Below are 19,578 nucleotides of genomic sequence, written 5' to 3' on the forward strand. Positions count from 1 at the left end.
GTGAGACTATGCCTCAAATTAAGTATAATATAGATCCATTTGCAATCCGGTGATGCAAAATATGGATTTCATATTGTAATATCAAGACATATTTGTATTTGCATTGTAACAATATGTATTTTTCTATTATACCCACATTAGTATTTGTGATAAACTATTATAGCATCATTCATTAACTTTTTGACTTAATAATAATCAAGGTTTGGTTTTGCAGGGCATATGGCAAGAGAGATGGACAAGCTGGACAGTAGGTCTTTTCTTGCCAGTTATTTCATATGTTTGTACATGATTTGTATAATTCAAACTGCAAACTATATTGATAGATAAGTCCATATGGAAAAATCCAGATTGTTCATATTCTTTGCCAAGTTGGGATTATTATGGATTTTAGATTAAAATGATTCTTGATCACTGAAAAAAATCGCAGATCAACTTTGATTCAAGTTAAAAATATATTATTGATAAAGATATACAGAAATTTTTAAGGTGAGATATTATTGTTTATAAAGAAATCTTTAAAATGTGACAGGAAAGTCGACGTTTCGGGTTTATACCCTTCATCAAGCCTGGGGAGGGGCAGGGGAGCTCAGAAATAAATAGAGAGAGGGGTAGGGAATGGGGCTGGGGGAAGGTTGTTGGGATGGTGATAGGTGGATGCAAGTAGGGAGTTGTGGAGACAGGTGAGAAAGAAGATGGACAGGTTGTATCAAGTCAAGGAGGTGGGGATGAGAGGGAGGGTTGGACATGGGATGAGGCTGCGCGTGGGGACATTTTGAAACTGGTAAATTCTATGTTCAGGCCATCGGGCTGTTAGCTCCCGAGATGGAATATGAGGTGTTGTTCCTGTGTGACAAAATTGTGACACTGGAGGAGGCCCAGGATGAGCATGTCACCAAGGGAGTGGGCAGGGGAGTTAAAATTCACCATAATGCCCCCAACTGCATCTCTTGCATTTCTCTCACTTCTGCCTTGAAACCCCCTCCCCCCAACAAAAATAAGAACAGAATCTCCTGGTCCTCACATACCACCACAGCAACCTCCGCATCATCCTCCGCCACTTCTGCCACCTGCAATCTGACCCCACCTCCAAAGAGATATTTCCCTCCCCACCCTATCTGCCTTTCGTAGGGACTGCTCATTCCATGACTTGTCTGCACCACACTCCCCATCAACTCTTCCACCACACCTGGCACCTTTCCCTGCCCCAACACCTCCCATCTCATCTCTGTCCAAGGCCCCAAACAATCTTTCCAAATCCAATGTGGATTCACCTGTACATCCTCCAACCTGGTCTACTGTATCCGTTGCTACTGATGCAGCCTCCTCTACATCGGTGAGATCAAGCACAGACTCGGTGACCAATTTGTGGAGCATTTGCCCTCTGTACTCTATAATCAACAGCACCTTCCAGTTGCCAACCATTTAAACTACGCCCCCCCCCCACCCCGACTCCCTTGGTGACATATCCATCCTGGGCCTCCTCCAGTGTCACAATGATGCCACATGTAAACTGGAGGGGCAACACCTCATATTCCACCTTGGGAGCTTACAGCCCGATGGCCTGAATGTAGAATTCACCAGTTTCAAAATCTCCCCACCTGTGGCCTCATTCCATGTCCAACCCTCCCTCTCATCCCCGCCTCCTTGACCTGATACAACCTGTCCATCTTCTTTCTCACCTGTCTCCACAACTCCCTACCTGCATCCACCTATCACCATCCCAACAACCTTCCCCTAGCCCTACATCTCCTCTATCTATTTATTTCTGAGCTCCCTTCCCCCTCCCCAGTTGTGATGAAGGGTGTAAACTCAAAATGTCGACTTTCCTGCTCCTCTGATGCTGCCTGACCTGCTGTGTTCCTCCAGCTCCAAACTGTGTTGACTCTGACTTCAATATTTGCAGTTCTTGCTATCTCTTTAAAATGTGACATTTGGAGGAAGTCACTGTGCCGGGTTTTTCAACAAAGATTGGATTGGTTGACTGGAAAGAGCATTACTACAAAAAGAGATCCTAACTTTTTTATTACGTTTTGAAAATTAAAGAATATTAAAGTGTATATCATAAAGATTTATCATATCTAAATAGAGTCACATTTTGAAGTTGTAAATTTGGAGAACATAATTATATCTTCTGAGTTTGTATAAGAACGGCTGAGATAGATGCAGTATGTGGTGACATTACAAAAGCATCAGATAAAAATGACAAAATCCATCAAGTTGTTGTCATTTAAAGTTCCCTAATGCTCTGTCATATTTACCTCATTTCTCACTTCATAGTTGACTCTTAATGTCCTCTCTGTGGTCTAGCAAGACCTTCTGTCGCAGAAAGGGCAAAGCCAAGACAGGGAGGATTGAACCTTGCCATTCTCACTCAAATCTCAAGAACAAATAAAAAATGAACGTTGCCCACGTAAATTTTTCATGTGGGAAATGAAAATATATCAAAAAGGAGGAAAATAAATTGATGATATAAAGAAAATAAATGCATTCATTCTCATAAGAAACAAATTTTGTCTGATTTTTGAATCAGTACCAATACTTGTTTAACATAAAGTAGCAGGAGTTTATAGCATATAAAGGGTGCAGATCTGTGAGTTTCTGTATAAATATCAAAAATGTTAGAGAAGAAATGAATTAGGAATATGCGTTTTGCAAATTAAAAATTGCAACCTTCATAATAACATGAAAGAATCAGTGTATTGAAAGGAAAGTTTGGATTCAGGTAACATAACATTAATGTGAATTCAATACTGCAAGGCTTCTCACCTGTGATAATATACAGCTAGTACAGAGAGTTTTTCAGGCTTTTTTTTAAAACAAAGCAGTAATCAAATTTAACAAGTTAAATAAAACTGATACTGCATTATAATTTTTTCCAAAAATGTACTTTATTCGTAACTTTTGTAATAGTACAAAAATTTACAATAATCTTTAATTTTCCCCCATACAAATTGTTCGATTGAATATGATTGCAATAGATTTTAATATTTACAAACTGCATTCCACATCAGGTATACCATCTAAGGATGGAAACAATTCAAATTAGAAATTACAGGAAGTGCAAAAGATGTAAAGTATTTCTCTGTGATATTCTGAGGTCCCTCAGTACATTTTCAATGCGCTTTGTTATAGAATGTACATTCTTTATAAGTCACATAGCCTGAGGTGTTCTACAGATTCCAGCCATAGTGTATTATGGTTAAAAAGCCTTACACAATGACCTTTCCCATTGCATATCTTCAGCTGCCCCAAATTTTACAGTCCCTCAGCATGTAGTCCTGGACCTTGGTACGTTCCCGTCGGTAACACTCGGTTGAGGACAACTCTTTGCACTGGAAGACCAGCTATTTTTGTGCCGACCATAGAACCAAACTGATGGTCCTCTACCACAGTTGATGCATTTTTCATTCTGCATCCCGAGAAATAACTGTAGAGCTTGGTCCTGTCTCACAGAGCTTGATGTGAACTCAGACAAAAACTACAACGTCTCTCTCTGGACTTGCTTTGCAAAGGCGCATTCCATAAGGATATGAATAACAGTCTCTTCCCCACCACAGGTGTCTTGAGGTTAATATGTGTAGGGAGTGAGACTCTGAGCATGTAGGAAAGATCTGTCAGGAAGAGCCTTTCTCAGTTTCAGCCAAGCTTTTAATGGTGGGGACTGGAACTCAAATTTTAACATTCATCGACTCTCTTCAAATGCCATTTATAATTCCCTTCTTAACAGCACTGTGGGTGTACTCACATTAGATGAACTGCAGCAGTTCAACTGTGTGACTGTGCACCACCTTTGCAAGGGCAGTTAGGGATGGACAACAAATTCTGGCCTTGCCACAGGCACACACACTCCATGAGATCTAGAAAAAAACTTTCTGAAGACTCCTTGAGCACCTCTCCTGCACTTATGGACAAGACATAAATGCTTATCAGAATCTCTCAGTTTTAGCCTCTCCATTACAATCTTCCATCTTTCTCTCTATTCTTACAATGACCAATATCTCTATAGTATAATATTTTGTTCTGCTTAACCTGTGAATGAAGCATGCCAAAGGGTTTTCCTCCCAATTTTCTTGCTATGATGAAATTCCCTGGTATCCTACTCTAACTCAATCTTTCCAAAGATCTTAAATTGGGAACTTTCTTTCACATTCTTCTCAGATGTTGAGATTGCTTGATGATGACAGAGACTTCTCTTTTTGATCTGCCCAGGGCTTGTTTTCCATGCAATATGATTCAATTTACAGGCTCTTGGATTAACTTTATATTTGAGTGTAGACAGTGTGATGATATGGGGCTCCATGCTCAGCCGACAGCAGAATATTGATTATGGTAAGCAAAAATCCTCCATGCAAACCGAACAGTTGACCCAGCAAGAATGAGCTCTAATGAGCAAGGTTTTTGATACAAGGTATCAATGTTGCACCTTGTAAGAACTTTTATTTGAGGAATTTTGACTGGTTAGATGACTTGCAGTTGATTTTCAGCAATGAAGGTACAATGTGATTAATTACTTTGTATGATACCAGATGTTTGTCTGTGTCTCACCGTCACAGAGAGGTTTTGTGAAGACCATTTACTGGTAGACTTTGATCTTTCATTCTTGACAATCTTGAATGCCTAGGGTGAGCCTGTCAATGCTAAGCTTGTTTTATGCTAGGTGATGGGCAACTTCACCATCCACTTGGTATTGTCACAGAGAATAATCCAAAGATAGCATTGTGACAATGGGATCTTGTGGGTTGTAGCTAGGAGTAGATCAGTATGAATTATGTGTCTCTTTCAAACTTATTGTAAGGCTGAGATCATCTGAAGCTTGGGAAAAGCAGTCAACAAGGACCTTTCAGAATGTGCACCATGAGAACACAGTAATTGGCAACCAAATATTAACATTTAAGCTGTTCTGCAACCTTTGTGCAAGCCTTAAATCTTTGTAAATTGAAAGGATTACCACTGTTTTGAAAATGTGTACTTCTATTTTTAGCCTTTGAGTGAACAACACAGCGTGACCAAATAACAGATAGCAAATAGGACTGGAGCCTTGACAAAGCCTTACTTAGTGGCATTGATGCCAGGAATGCCATCTGATGAGGCATCATTCTGCATCACATTAGCTGTCATGAAATTAGCAGATGACACGGACCATCTTTTCAGTGCAGCGATATTGTTCACCACCATCTGCAGGACTTCATGGTTCACTGTCTTGAAAGATTTGATTACGGCAATGAACACCGTGTTTCATCCTTATTCTATTGGTAGAACATTTCTTGAATTTGACATGTCACAAAGAGGCTGTTTACGTGGGCAATAAATGCATACTTAAGGGTTTCTTCCTGCCACTGTCAGCAATGGGCAATACTCACCATGCAGGATGCCAAAAAGCAAATCACATGCAGGCTTTCAGAGGACGCCCCTCATTCATAGGCAGTTAGTATTTGTTCAATGGTCCTCCCACTAGGAATTGGGGAATCTGGCTTAGAGCTACTTGTCTTTACTGCGGACCGTTCCTACCTTCATCCTGATTGGCACTTAATTCAATGGGCTTCCTGCAGGAAGGTGACACAGAGTAGTTTACTCGCTGGTGGATGAGACCACCGTTGTTTTCATTAAAGACTATAATTCTCGGCATATGGTATGTGGAATGTGAGTGATGATGATGTTGAAATAACCTTTATGAGAATTCTTTCTAATATGAAGAGACGAGGAATACCACAATTGTTGTTGCATTTCATTTGGACAGTCATGTAATGGAATCATCTTTGTCCTGGTTCTGTTTGAGTGGAAGTCACTAATGAGTTTCCTGACCATTTGACCTCCTCCTTAGTTGAACGCTTCTGGTGGAATGCTATTGGCTCCCCAAGAATTACCCATAGACAGTCACTTCTTGGCCTTGGTCATTTCAGCTCCAGGTGGATTCAAGACAAACTTGTATAGGATGTGATGCTGTTGAAATGATTCCATAAAATTGTTGCATTCTTGATTCAGGAGATTGTTAAAATGCTCTGCCAATGACAGAAGATCTTATTCCTCTTAGTTAGGAACTAATTGCCATCTACTGAGAGGACAGGTGTTGTACCATTCATTTTGGAGCCATTTTGGGGTGGCATGGTGGCTCAGTGGTTGGCACTGCTGCCTCACAGCGCCAGGGACCTGGGTTAGATTCCAACCTTGGGCGACTGTGTGGAGTTTGCACGTTTTCTCTGTCTCTGCATGGGTTTCCTCCCACAGTCCAAAGATGTGCAAGTTAGGTGGACTGGCCATGATAAATTGCCTTTGGTGTTCAGGGATGGTACATTAGGTGCATTAGCCATGGGAAATGCAAGGTTACAGGAATAGGGTAAGGGATGGATTTGGTTGGGTTGCTCTTCGGAGGGTCGGTGTGGACTCGTTGGGCCAAATGGCCTGTTTCCACACTGTAGGAATTCTATAATAAATGAAGTGGAGAGCTTTCAGGTCATGCTTTTCGCAGTTTTCTGAAGTTCTACATCTGTATTCTCCCACCATTAGTTCTTCATCTTCCTTAACTTCGCTTGTAGCATGTGTTTTGCTTGATACTATCTGGCATTTTTTGCTGGCGATTTGTTTTTGCGTCAGAAATGAAGGGTCTGTGAGCATTGTGTACATCATAAAATAGTTTGGATATGGCTTGGTTGTTGTTGTTGAAGCCATCTTGGTGCTTCCATTTGATGAACCCAAGAATCTTTGATATTGTGCTGAGAAAAATCATTTATTGCTACCTCTTCATCCAGGTTCCAAGATGTACAGTTGCTCTGGATCATTGCCATTTTGTGGTTGTTGGTGGAGTAAACGATAGGTGGAAATGAAGCCCAAAGAGTGAGAGAACAACACTTGGATAGACGAAGTTTAAAGACCGCCTGAGAGAATCAATAGCTGCTAATGGAGAGCTGACAATGGGTTGGTTTTGGTAGCAGCCCATGTGATAATGAGGCCTGGTGTGTGGGGGTTGGGGTAAGGACGTGGGAGAAGGTGCTCAGGCCTTAAAATTATTGAACGCAATATTGAGTCCTGAAAGTTGCAGAGTCCCCATTTGGAAAATGAAATGCTGTTCTTCCAGCTTGTGCTGAGTTTCGCTGAAGCACTGCAGCAAGCCCAAGACAGAGATGTTGGCCAAGCAATACGGTGGTGTGTTGAAGTGACACGTACAAGAAGCTCAAGGTCATTTTTGTAGACAGGACATAAATGCTTTGCAAAGTGGTCGCCCAGCCTGTGCTTTGTCTCCCAATGTAGAGGAGATCACATTGTGAGCAGCAAATACAGTAGACTACATTGACTGAAATGCAGGTAAATCACTGCTCCACCTGGAAGGTGTATCTGGGGTTTTGCTTAGTGAGGAGGGAGGAAGTAAATGAGCAGGTGTTACATCTTCTGCAATTGCATGGGAAGGTGCCATGGGGGTGTGCGAGGTGTGGGGAGTGAAGGAGGAGTGGACCAGGGTGTCCCAGAGGTAACAGTCCCTGCAGAAGCCTGACAAGGGAGGAGAGGGGGCATGTGTCTGGTGGTTGCATCCCACAGGAGATGGCAGAAATAGTGGTTAATGATCCTACGGATGTGGATGCTGGTGGGGTGGTAAGTGAGGACTGGGGGACCCTATCGTTGTGGGAGAGAAGAGAAGGGGTGAGGGCCGAAGTGCAGGAGATGGGTTGGACACAGCTGAGGGCCCTGTCAACCACGACGGTGGGGAGTCCTTGGCTGAGGAAGAAGGTGGACATTTCAGAGGCCCCAATGTAGAAGCTAGCATCATCGGAACAGGTGAAGGAGACGGAGAACCTAGGCAAATAGAATAGAGTCTTTACAGGAAGGAGACTGTGAGGATGTATAGTCAATGTAACTGTCGGAGTCGGTGGGTTTGTAGTGGAGATTGGTAGCCAGCCTATCCTCAGAAATCAAAACAGAGATGTCGAGGTAGGCAGGAGTCAGAGATGGACCAGGTGAAGGTGAGAGCAAGGTGGAATTTGGAAATGAAATATATAAACTTTTCCAGTTCTGGACAAGAGAGGGGAGCAACATCGATGATATCATTGATATATCAGAGAAACAGTTGTGAGTGTGGACCAGAGTAGGACTGGAACAAGGAATGTTCCATGTTGCCAAAGAGAACAGCATAACTGGGGCCCATGCGGGTACCCATGGCCATACCTTCGACCTGAAGAAAATGATAACAGTTAAAAGAGAAGCTGTTCAAGGGGAGGATGAGCTTGGCTAGGCAGAAGAGGGTGGTAGTGGATTGGTACAGTTCAGGTCTTTTTCCCAGGAAGAAGCTGAGAGCCTTGGGACCATCCTTTTGCGGGGGGGTGGACGTGTAAAGGGATTGCATGTGCATGGTGAAGAGGAGGCAGATTGAGCCTGCAAACTGGAACTTTTGAAACTGATGTAAAGTATCAGAAGAATTGTGGATGTAAGTGGGAAGGGACTGGACAGGGGAGGAAAAACACCGAGTCAACGTAGGAGGTGATCAGTTTGGTCAGGCAGAAACAGGTAGAAACAAAGGATCTACCTCAGCAGGCTGTTTGAGGATTTTGGGAAGGAAGCAGACTATATGGACGTGTGAGGTTATGAGTTTGGAGGCAGCAGGTGGAGATCACCACATGAAATTAGATTAGTGACCATTGTGGACACAATAGCCTGGCGTCCAATGGTGAGCTTATGGTCCAGGGGAGATAGCAGGAGGGTTCTGAGAGCAGGCCCTTTGCCTCCACAAGGTAGAGGTCTGTACGCCAAACCACAACAGCGCCAGCCTTGTCCGCAGGCTTGATTACAATATCAGGGTTGGATCCGAGAGTTCGGAATGCAGTAAGTTCAGAGGGAGATAGATTTTAATGGGTAAGGGGGGCGCGGGTATGGCAAAGAATTTAAGGCGACCAATGTCACGTCAGTAGTTCTTGATGAACAGGTCAAGTGCAGGTAAAAGGCTAGAGGGAGGGATTTGGGTGGAGAGAGAGTTTTGGAGGCAGATGAAGGGGTCTGTGGTACGGGGAGAGGACTCTTGTCTATAGAAATGGGCACGGAAGCGAAAGCGATAGAAGATGAGTTCAATGTCATGTTGTGCCCCAAATTCATTGAGGTGGGTGTACAAGGGGGATAAATCAAAGGACTTTGCTGAGTATAGAACCTTTAGCATCAGAGCGCGGAAGGTCAGAAGAGATAGTAAATACATGACAGGAGATGGAGTTAGAGGAATGGGGAGGGGAGGGAGGTTCCAGAGGGGTGTGGGTATCTTTAAATTGTTGCACCTTGTGTTCATTTGGGTTTTTTGAACCAAAACTTCCCTACTTTTAAACAGTACTCAATTCCCTTGCAATAAATTGCAACACTCTATTTGCCTTCCTGATAACTGGCTTTACCTGCATTCTAACATTTTTGTGATTCACGTATCAGGACATTTAGATTCCTCTGCAGAGCTCTGTAACGTTTCTGCATTGAATAAGATACTACCTTTCTATTTTCCCTGATAAGGTGGACAAGTTCACATTTTCCCATTTTATACTTCATCTGCCAAATTTCTGGCCACCCACTAAAACTTGTCTATTTTTTAAAAATTCATTCACAGGATGAGGGCGTTGTGGCTTGGGCAGCATTTATCGCCCACTACTAATTGCTCAGAGGGCAGTTAAGAGTCAATCACATGTAGGCCAGACCAGGTAAGGATGGCAGTTTCCTTTCCTAAAGGACATTAGTGAACCAGATGGGTTCTCCAACATTCGACAATGGATTCATGTTCATCATTAGACCCTTAATTCCAGATTTTTAAAATTGAATTCAAATTTCATCATCTGCTGTGATGGGATTCGAACCCAGGACCCCAGTACATTATCTGGTTCTCTGGATTAACAGTCCAGTGATAATACCACTGGGCCATTGCCTCCCCAAACATCTCTTTCCAGTCTCTCTATGTCCACTTCATAACCTACTTTGCCGGCCAATTTTTTTACAGCAGAGTTAGCAATCACATGACCCTTTCGTCAATAATAGGACATTGAAAAAAAGGAAAATCACAAGATGCAAGAATCTTTCTTAATGCAATATTAAGAGTAAACAGGTGACTAGGGAGAGATAGGTCCCCTTGAAGATCAGCATAGCTGTCTATGTGTGGAGCCTAAGGAGATGGGGGAGATTTTTAATGAATATTTCTCCTCAGTGTTTACTGGATGCTAAGCAAATAAGGGAAACAAGTGGGAATGTTTTGGACCGCATACATATTAGCAAAGAGGAGGTGTTTGCAACCTTAGATTGCATTAAGGTGGATAAATCCCCTGGGCCTGATCAAGTCCATCCTCAGACATTGTGGGAGGCTAGGGAAGAATTTGCAGATGCCCTTGCAGAGATTTTTGCTTCATCTTTGGCTACTGGTGAAGTTCTGAATACTGGAGGATGGCTACTGTTGTTCCATTGTTTAGGAAAGGTAGTAAAGACAAGCCAGGGAACTACAGGCCAGTGAGCCTGACATCCGTGGTAGACAAGTTATTGGAGAGGATACTGAGCGACAGGATCAACCAACATTTGGATAGTCAAGGTCTGATTAGGGATAGTCAGCATGGATTTGTGCACAGGAAGTCATGTCTGACAAAACTTTTAGAGTTTTTCGAAGAGGTAACCAAGAGGATAGATGAGGGTAGGATAGTGGATGTTGTCTATATGGACTTTAGTAAGGTCTTTGACAAGGTCTCATACGACAGGCTAATCGTGAAGGTTAGGTTGCATGGGATCCAGGAAGAGCTAGCTAATTGGATTCAAAATTGGCTTGATGGAAGGAAGCAGAGGGTGATGGTTGAAGGTTGTTTCTTGGACTGGAGGTTTGTGACAAGTGGTGTGCCACAGAGGTCGGTGCTGGGACCTTTGCTATTTGTAATTTACGTAAATGATCTGGATGTGATGTACAAGGCATGTTTAGTAAGTTTGCGGATGATACAAAATTAGGAGATATTGTTGAGATTGAGGAAGGTTATCAAAAATTACAGGGGGACCTTGATCAGATGGGGAAGTGGGCTGAGGATAGGCAAATGCAATTCAATACAGATAAGTGTGAGGTGTTGCACTTTGGAAAGTCAAACCAAGGTAAGATTTCCATAGTAAATGGTAAGGTCCTGAGGAGTGTTGTGGAACAGAGGGACCTAGGAGTACAAGTACATAGTTCAGTGAAAGCAGAGTCACAGGTAGAGAGAATGGTGAAAAAGGCATTTAGCATGCTGGCTTTCATCCATCGAGGCATTGAGTATAGGAGTTGGGACGTTATGCTTGTATAAGTCGTTGGTGAGGCCGCACTTGGAGTATTGTGTACAGTTTTGAACACCCTGTCCTAGGAAAGACATAGTTAAACTGGAAAGTGTGGAAAGAAGATTCACAAGGATGTTGTCAGGGCTAGTAAGCCTGAGTCATAGGGAGAGGTTGGCCAGAATAGGACTTTATTCCTTGGAACGTAGGAGAATGAGGAGTGACCTTGTTGAGGTGTATAAATTCATGAGGGGCATAGGTAGGATGAGTGCATATAGTCTTTTTCTCAGGGATGGTGAATTGAAAACCAGAGGGCATAGGTTTAAGGTGAGAGGGGAAAGATTTAAGAAGGACATGAGAGGCAACTTCTTCACGCAGAGAGTGGTGCGTATATGGAATGGGCTGCCAGAGAAAGTGGTTGAGGCAGGTACAATAGCAACATTTAAAAAACATTTGGATAGGTACATAGACAGGAAAGGTTTAGAGGGCTATGGACCAAATGCGGGCAATTGGAACTAGCTGAGTGGGCACCATGGACCAGTTTGAGCTGAAGGGCCTGTTTCCATGCTGTATTACACTACGACTCTATGTGTTTGATTCTCAATGTGCTACAGTCACTGCATAAGTGTTATTCATTAGCTCTTTTAGGAAGTAGATGGAGAACCTTTTTTAGATTAATTAGTATCCTAACATTAATCTGATAACTTCCTCCACAACTAATGATTCAAACTAGTACAATTAAGGGAAACTTGCAGGTTGAGTCAGTAGTTTGGAAGGCAAATGCAACTTTGGCATTTATTTTGAGATGACTTGAATATAAAAGCGGGGCTGGACTTCTGAGGATCTGTAAGGCTCTGGTCAGGACACATTTGGAGTACTGTGCGCAGTTTTGGGCCCCATATCTCGGGAATGCTGCACTGGCCCTGGAGCGGGTTCAGAGGAGGTTCACGAGAATGGTCCCAGGAATGAAAAGCTTAATGTATGAGGACCATTTGAGGACTCTGGGTCTATACTCGATGGACTTCAGTAGGATGAGGGGGGATCTAAGTGAAACTTACAGAATACTGAATGGCCTGGACAGAGTGGATGTTGGGAAGATGTTTGCATTGGTAGGAGAGACTCAGACCCGAGGGCACAGCTTTACAGTAAAGGGAAGACCTTTTAGAACAGAAATAAGGAGAAACTCCTTCAGCCAGAGAGTGGTGAATCTATGAAACTCACTGCCACAGAAGGCCGTGGAGGCCAGGTCATTGAGTATATTTAAGACGGAGATAGACAGGTTCTTGATTGTCAAGGGGATCAAGGGTTATGGGGAGAAAGCAGGAGAATGGGATTGAGAGACTTATCAGCCATGGTTGAATGGTGGAGCAGACTCGATGGGCTGAATGGCCTAATGTCTGCTCCTATGTCTTATGGTCTTAATTTTTGTTTATGACTTCTTCATTGAATCAAATCCAAACACGACTTCATGCAAAAATAGGATAAAACTGATGCATATTAAGGGATAGGCTTAGATACAACACAACTTTTCTAAGACAAGAGTGCATAAGTACAAGGTAAGGAGTAAGTAGTTTAGAGGAAATCTGAGAAAAAAATTAAACGGTGGTACAAATATGAATATGCTGCCTGAGAGTGTGGTGGAGGCAGTTACTCTTGCACAATTTCAGAAGCATCAGGATGAACACGTAAAATGCCAGGGCATAGTAGGCAAAGGACCAAGTGCAGGTAAATGGGGTTAGTGTAGTCTGGTGTTTGTTATTTGGCACAGACATTGGTGGGCAAAGGGCCTGGTTTTATGCTGTATGACTCTAGAAATTACTCCCTGGGTGGAAACAGTGGAGCCTGAGTTTCAGCTCATTAAATAATGCTGGTTTTCACACAAGGTGGTCTGGCCATGAAGGAGCCTGTACAGCTCTGTTGGAAAGGCTATTGGAAAGGCCAAGCTGCTAAGTAAATGTGTTGAAAGAGAGTGGTATTGTATGTGTGAAGGTGAGAGAGAGAGAGAATGAAGGGCTGATTATAATGCATGTGGGCGAGGATGGAGGGAAGGGGAACTTCAATGAATCTTCTCTCACCAGGGAACATGAAGAGTTTGGCTGGTACTTGGATTCGTATGTAAGATAACATTTTTACAAAGTACTCTTAAAAAGATTTTCATTCTTACATGATGTATTGTGTATTATATGTTGATCTATTATACAAAACCTTAATAATTATACACTAAACATTACTATACTATTGCACTTCTGACCTTATGATGGAGGGAGGCTCATTGATGAAGCAACTGAAGATTGTTGCACCTAGAACAATAATCTGTGAAAATCGTGCAACAATGGTATTAGTCGAGATGCTTCCTCCAACAATTACAGCTATCTTCCTGTATGACTTTTATCAGTGAAGAGTTCCCCTGATTTCTATTATTTTCAATTTTGCTTGGGGTCCTTGATGGTAAATTTGTTTAAATATAGCCCTTGATATCAAGAACAGTTACTCTCACCTCACTTCTTTGAGTTCAGCTCTTTTGTCCATAAATGAACCAAAGCTGTAATGAGGTCATGATCTGCATGGTTCTGGCAAAGCCCAGACTTGGCATCAGTGAGTGTATTATGGCTGTGCAAGCATTATTGATAACACCATCCATCACTTTGCTGATGGTTGAGAGTAGGTTAATGGGGTAGTAATTGGTTGGGTTGTGTTTTCCTGCATTTTTTGTACAGGTCATACCTGGGCAAATTTCTACATAGTTTGGGCGAATGCCAGCATTGTAGCTGCACTGGGATAACTTGGCTAGGATTTGCTGTTCCTCCAAACAGTTTTCTAGTGGTATTGCAGGCATGTGATTTTGAAGTATATTGCCTTCTTCTGCTGTGCACTATAACTATGTTTACTTTGCAATAATTTAACTTTTAATGGTTACCTAATTTTAAGCACTGATACTAACCATTCCTAAATCAGCCCTTTGCAGCCAAATCGATGTAATTGGCCTTCATAGCCTTCGGGGGCCATTTTCCACCAATAATGTGTCTTTGAGTCTTCTTCCAGTCCCATTGTTGCACTTTACTGTTTTTTTCCAATGTATTATTTAAAGTTTTTGTTAATATGTTCACTCAATTAATGATAACTCCTTTCCTCACTGTCAGACCCAAAATCTCTCCCTCCTCCCCCACTCCCACAGCTGATCAAATCCCCCTTCAATGGACCAGACAGCCACTTGCTACAACCCCCATCCTCCTCTGCTGAACACAACAACCTCTTAACTCTGGACCTAATAACCACTTTCTGCCACCACTCCACCCTCAACAGCACCCCCTACCCCCTAGTAGACCCAATATCTCCCACACACCCAAACCTACCCTAAACACTCCATCGCTTACCTGGCCTCTTTGACAACTTGTGCCCTGGCACCTTACCTACTACCCACCTGGCACACTACGCCCACCTATCTGGCACCCTAAGCTCACAATTAACTTGCATATTTACTTTCTCACAAGAGCTGTCAGAGTAGTTGACTGTTACGCTGAAACTTAAATTACAGTATACAGTGTTATGACATGGAGGCAGCCTGCCAAATTTGTAATACAGTAAAATTAATATACTCAATGGCCTTCAAAATTGCCTCAATGGTTCCTAAGCAAACTTTGTAAATAACCAATACCAGACACCAACTTTACAGCTTAAACACAAGAATTAACAATTTATTATTAATACAGTAGCTTTAGCAGAACAAAGTTAAACAACAGGATAATCTAATTAATGTCTATGATTTTAACCTAAACTTCTTTGATTCAAATCCCACATGGACAGACACAGTTAAGGGATAAATTAAGGAAAAATAAAAGAGATGTAATTGACCTGTTCACTTAAACAGTTTCCACAACGCACAGTAACAGTCACATGGAACTGTATCGTGCTTGAACACACTGATCAATACAAACAGCTTCCAGCAGGCTCTGAGGAATATTCACTTTTCAAACTGAGATTGTATTCTCTGAACTTTCAATAAGTTGAAAAAAAGAGGATAACCAGGGAGCAATCATATTTCCTTCCTGTGGCTTTGCAGACACAATTCTTCTGACTTAAACACAGTCCAAAACCAGTTCAAACTTCAGTTTCTCTTTGTTAGACTGGTTGATACCAGTCTTCTTCCGAAGCCCCAGTTAACATTCACTATCTGCCATCTTGTTGAGTATAATGCATTCCCGGAACCAACACATCTACAGTGTTCTTTGAACAAAAATTGACCTGCAATTAACTTCCAGGACTAGCCTCATAAACAAATGTCAGTTTATTTGTTCTCTCATTTTTAAAAATAAGTTGATGCTCAAAGTCCAAAGTCATCTTCAGCTCTCAGCTCACAGATACAAACCAAAAATGATAAAAGTAAAATAAAATAATGAAGGTCTCAACAACAGCAAGTGACTGCTGTAGAAAAGGCCATATTGTGCCTTCCTGACTGTTCTATTCTATGGACGATTTGTCAGAATGGAAGTATGGCTTTGCATTTCTGAAGGGGTCCGGATCAGAATCTCTCATCAAAAATGCAGAGCTCTTCCATTTTGTAAAACTGAAAGAACGAGTGGCAATTGGCATGAAATTTCCACTGCTTAGAAAATCTGGCTCAATTTAACAAATTGGATTTCTACCTAACTCACATCTGAACTAAAGTCTGATGTGAACATCACTTCAATTCTACAATTGTCAGCAATGCAACAGGCCCAATAACAGGAAGTTGACTGAACTGAGAAGTTTTCCATTTTTTAATTCTTTGATTTTTGACCCTTGTCACGTATGCATGTGTATCTTGAGATTAAGGAGATGATACAGTTACTTAACAGTTTAGCCCCTTATTTAAAGAATCAGTTTGTTTAAACAAACAAGTTATTTTTGAATTTACTGAAAGTTCTAGAGAACAGTAACAAAAATAAACAAATGGATGAGCTTGGTGATAAAATAAGATGTTTACAGTAAAGGTATGGCTTTTGGAGAAGTGGGGCTTGATTATCAATGCGCATGTCCTGGCAGAGGCCTAGCACAATAATAAACAAATGAGTTGAAACATTTTTGCTGTATATTGCAAAAAAAGTTAAATAAGTCATTATTACATGATAAGATAAAAATAGATGAGGAGGGTTTTTCGGCCTTTTTTGATATACCTATACAGAAAGGAAAGCATACACTTATCCTCTGATTCATCAAGATTTTAAAAACACTCCTCACTGTCCTATCAGGAAAGTTACTCCAAAGCTTGATACCCTTTAACTGAAGTTCTTCTGAATATCAGTTCACTTTTCTCCAGTTTGAATCTATTTCTCTTTGAGCTGCCTTGGCTCAACTTAAAGCATACTCTCTAGATGACTGTTTTCTATATAGTTTAGTATCATATACTTCTTCTAACGCTCTTAGCTGAGTCACCGTAGCGGTAATGGTGTGTCTTCTACTTCAACTGTTCCCCTTCTAGTAATAATGATGTCACAATGGAGTTCATTCGGAAATACTAGGACTTTTCCGTGGGGATGGAAGGACAGCAATCAATATATGTCCAGCTCAGGATGGTAGTAACTTGGTAAGAAACATGAGCATTGCTATGGTTTTGTTGCACTTTCTTTGGTAGTGGAGTTTCAAGGGGGGGTGGGGGGAGTGTTGTCAAACTAAACTTAACAAGATGCTGACGTAGGGTCATTCAACCCAAAATATTAACTCTAATTTTTCTCCACAGATGCTGCCAGACCCGCTGAGCTTTTCCAGCAATTTCTGTTTTTGTTTAACAAGTTGCTGTGTGCAGCTTGGTGATGCAACATATATGAATTTAGAAGACACAACTGTAGCCACCGTGTATTGTTAAAGGACTGGATACTGAATCCAATGTTACAGAGCAACTGATTAAGGAAAGTAGTTCCCTGGATAGTGTCCAGTATAATTGCAGCTGTACTTACCCAGAGAAGTACTCCTTCGGATCTCTGACATGTTTTGTAGATGGTACAGAGGCTTTGAAAGATCAGGGATGAGCCACTTATTGTACAGTGCTACACAGAATCTACAGCACTGAAACAGGCCATTTGGCTGAACAGGTCTATGTCAGTGTTAAGGTCCACACAAACCTCCTCCCACCTCCCTTCGTCTCACCCATTCAAAATATTGACAGAAATATAGAAAATAGGAGTAGCTGGAGGCTATTTGGCCCTTCAACCATATTTCTGTCCACCTCTTGTAGTCATTTTTTTGACATGGACAGTCCAGTTTGGCTTCTCATCAGTGATGTTGCATCCTCAAGATTTAATGGTGATGCTTTTAACAGCCAAAGGCAGATGGTTGGGCGTTAGAATTGATAATTATCAGAAATTTATGTTATCTGCTACTTAATACCCCAAGAGTATAAATAAAGTGGCATGGATTACATTGCTATTGCATATTAGCAATGTGGAATTATCAGCAAACAGTTCTGCTTCATATCTTACGTTGAAAGAAAGATCATTGTTAAAACAGCTAAAGTTATTGGATTGTGAACACTTTCCTGAGGCATTCCTCCAGTATTGCCCCACAGCTGCAATGATTCACCTCCAACAAGCACCATCCTTTGTATCGGACGTAATTCCAGCTACTGGAATATAACTTGATACAATTCTAAAGGGCTTTCCTTTGATTTGTTTTGTTAGGGCTAATCAATCACATGTTGCCTTGCTATCAATAAATCTATGTAAATCAAGGTCGTAGAGCAATGCTTCTGACAGAACTAGAACTGAGCAATTGTAGAAAAGGCACTAATTCATACTTTTTCATACTAAGTGATACCGTATCTTTTGTAGTATCAAAACTTATTTTAACCTTGTCAGGTGCAATAAATACCAGTGTCACACGTGTAGCAGAACAGCTGAGCTGGGGAGTTTTTGCATGCAGTTTTCCTGTAAACATATTGTCAGTAAGTGAATCAGAGATAGTAGGAACTGCAGATGCTGGAGAATCCGAGACAACAAGGTGCAGGGCTGGATGAACACAGCAGGCCAAGCAGCATCATAGGAGCAGAGAGGCTGACGTTTCGGGCCTAGACCCTTCATCAGAAAAGGGGGAGGGGAAGGGGAAGGGGAAGGGGGTTCTGAAATAAATAGGGAGAGAGTGGGAGGCGGATAGAAGAGGGATAGAGGAGAGGAAACAAACAGGTCGAAGAGGCGGGGATGGAGTGCAGTGGGAGAGAGATCCCTTGAGGTTTGTCCGAAGGGAGGAGGGTAACTTCTTCAGGCTAGGTTGTCTCGGATTCTCCAGCATCTGCAGTTCCTACTATCTCTGATTCAATTTTAACCCCACTGCGAAGCCTCTTCTAAGGATGCCTAGCCTGAAGAAGTTACCCTCCTCCCTCCGGACAAACCTCAAGGGATCTCTCTCCCACTACACTCCATCCCCGCCTCTTCGACCTGTTTGTTTCCTCTCCTCTATCTCTCTTCTATCCGCCTCCCCCTCTCTCCCTATTTATTTCAGAACCCTCTTCCCCTTCCCCTTCCCCTTTTCTGATGAAGGGTCTAGGCCCGAAACGTCAGCCTCTCTGCTCTTATGATGCTGCTTGGCCTGCTGTGTTCATCCAGCCCTGCAACTTGTTGTCAGTAAGTGACTAGTGCGCTGAGGAAATTCTCAGCGGATCTGATGAGATAAACAAATGTTAGCTTTTTAGCTCGATGATCTAGAGGTGGGACTCTTCAAATGGAAGTATTATTCTGTTGCTTGTTCACAGCCTGCATAAGTCCTGCTTGCTGCCATTACCCGAAAGGAGACAGGATTTGACTGGAGTTCGTCGTCGTAACTTCACATCGATCTCACACGCAATAACTCCATTCCACACAGACGAGACGAAACTAATATTTGATAACATTTCTCTTTAGCTCTTGCTGGCTGCTTGTTTGCTATAGCACAGACTGGACAATATTTGGTGGGTGGTGAAAGATAAGGTGTGAACTGGTCTGGGCCGGCCGAACAGTGGCCAGTGAGTGGTCAAGAATGATGCTCCTTCTAGAACAAACGTGATTTGCTCACGCGCCATCCGCATGTGGAGATGGGGGTGTTGGACTGGGTTGGATAAAGTCACAAGTAACAAACACGAAAAAGGCTTCGCTCCGAAAGCTTCTGTGATTCCAAATAAACCTGTTGGACCATGTCCGGGTGTCTTTTGACTTCTCATGCGCCGTTCGGTCAGCCGGATGCTGATTGGCCAGTAGGGCAGACAGTCCAATACTGATTGGTCGAGCGTGTCATTGCTCGGATTCTGATTGGTAGAGTGGACTGTCAGTCAGTGGTTCCATCCCCGGCCGTTGGCGCTCTTTGACGGTCTCGCGCTGCGCTCGAACCATGTGATGAGAAGGATGTGGC

Source organism: Rhincodon typus, chromosome 37 (genome assembly GCF_021869965.1).
Source record: "Rhincodon typus isolate 14 chromosome 37, sRhiTyp1.1, whole genome shotgun sequence".
NCBI classification, from domain to species: domain Eukaryota; kingdom Metazoa; phylum Chordata; class Chondrichthyes; order Orectolobiformes; family Rhincodontidae; genus Rhincodon; species Rhincodon typus.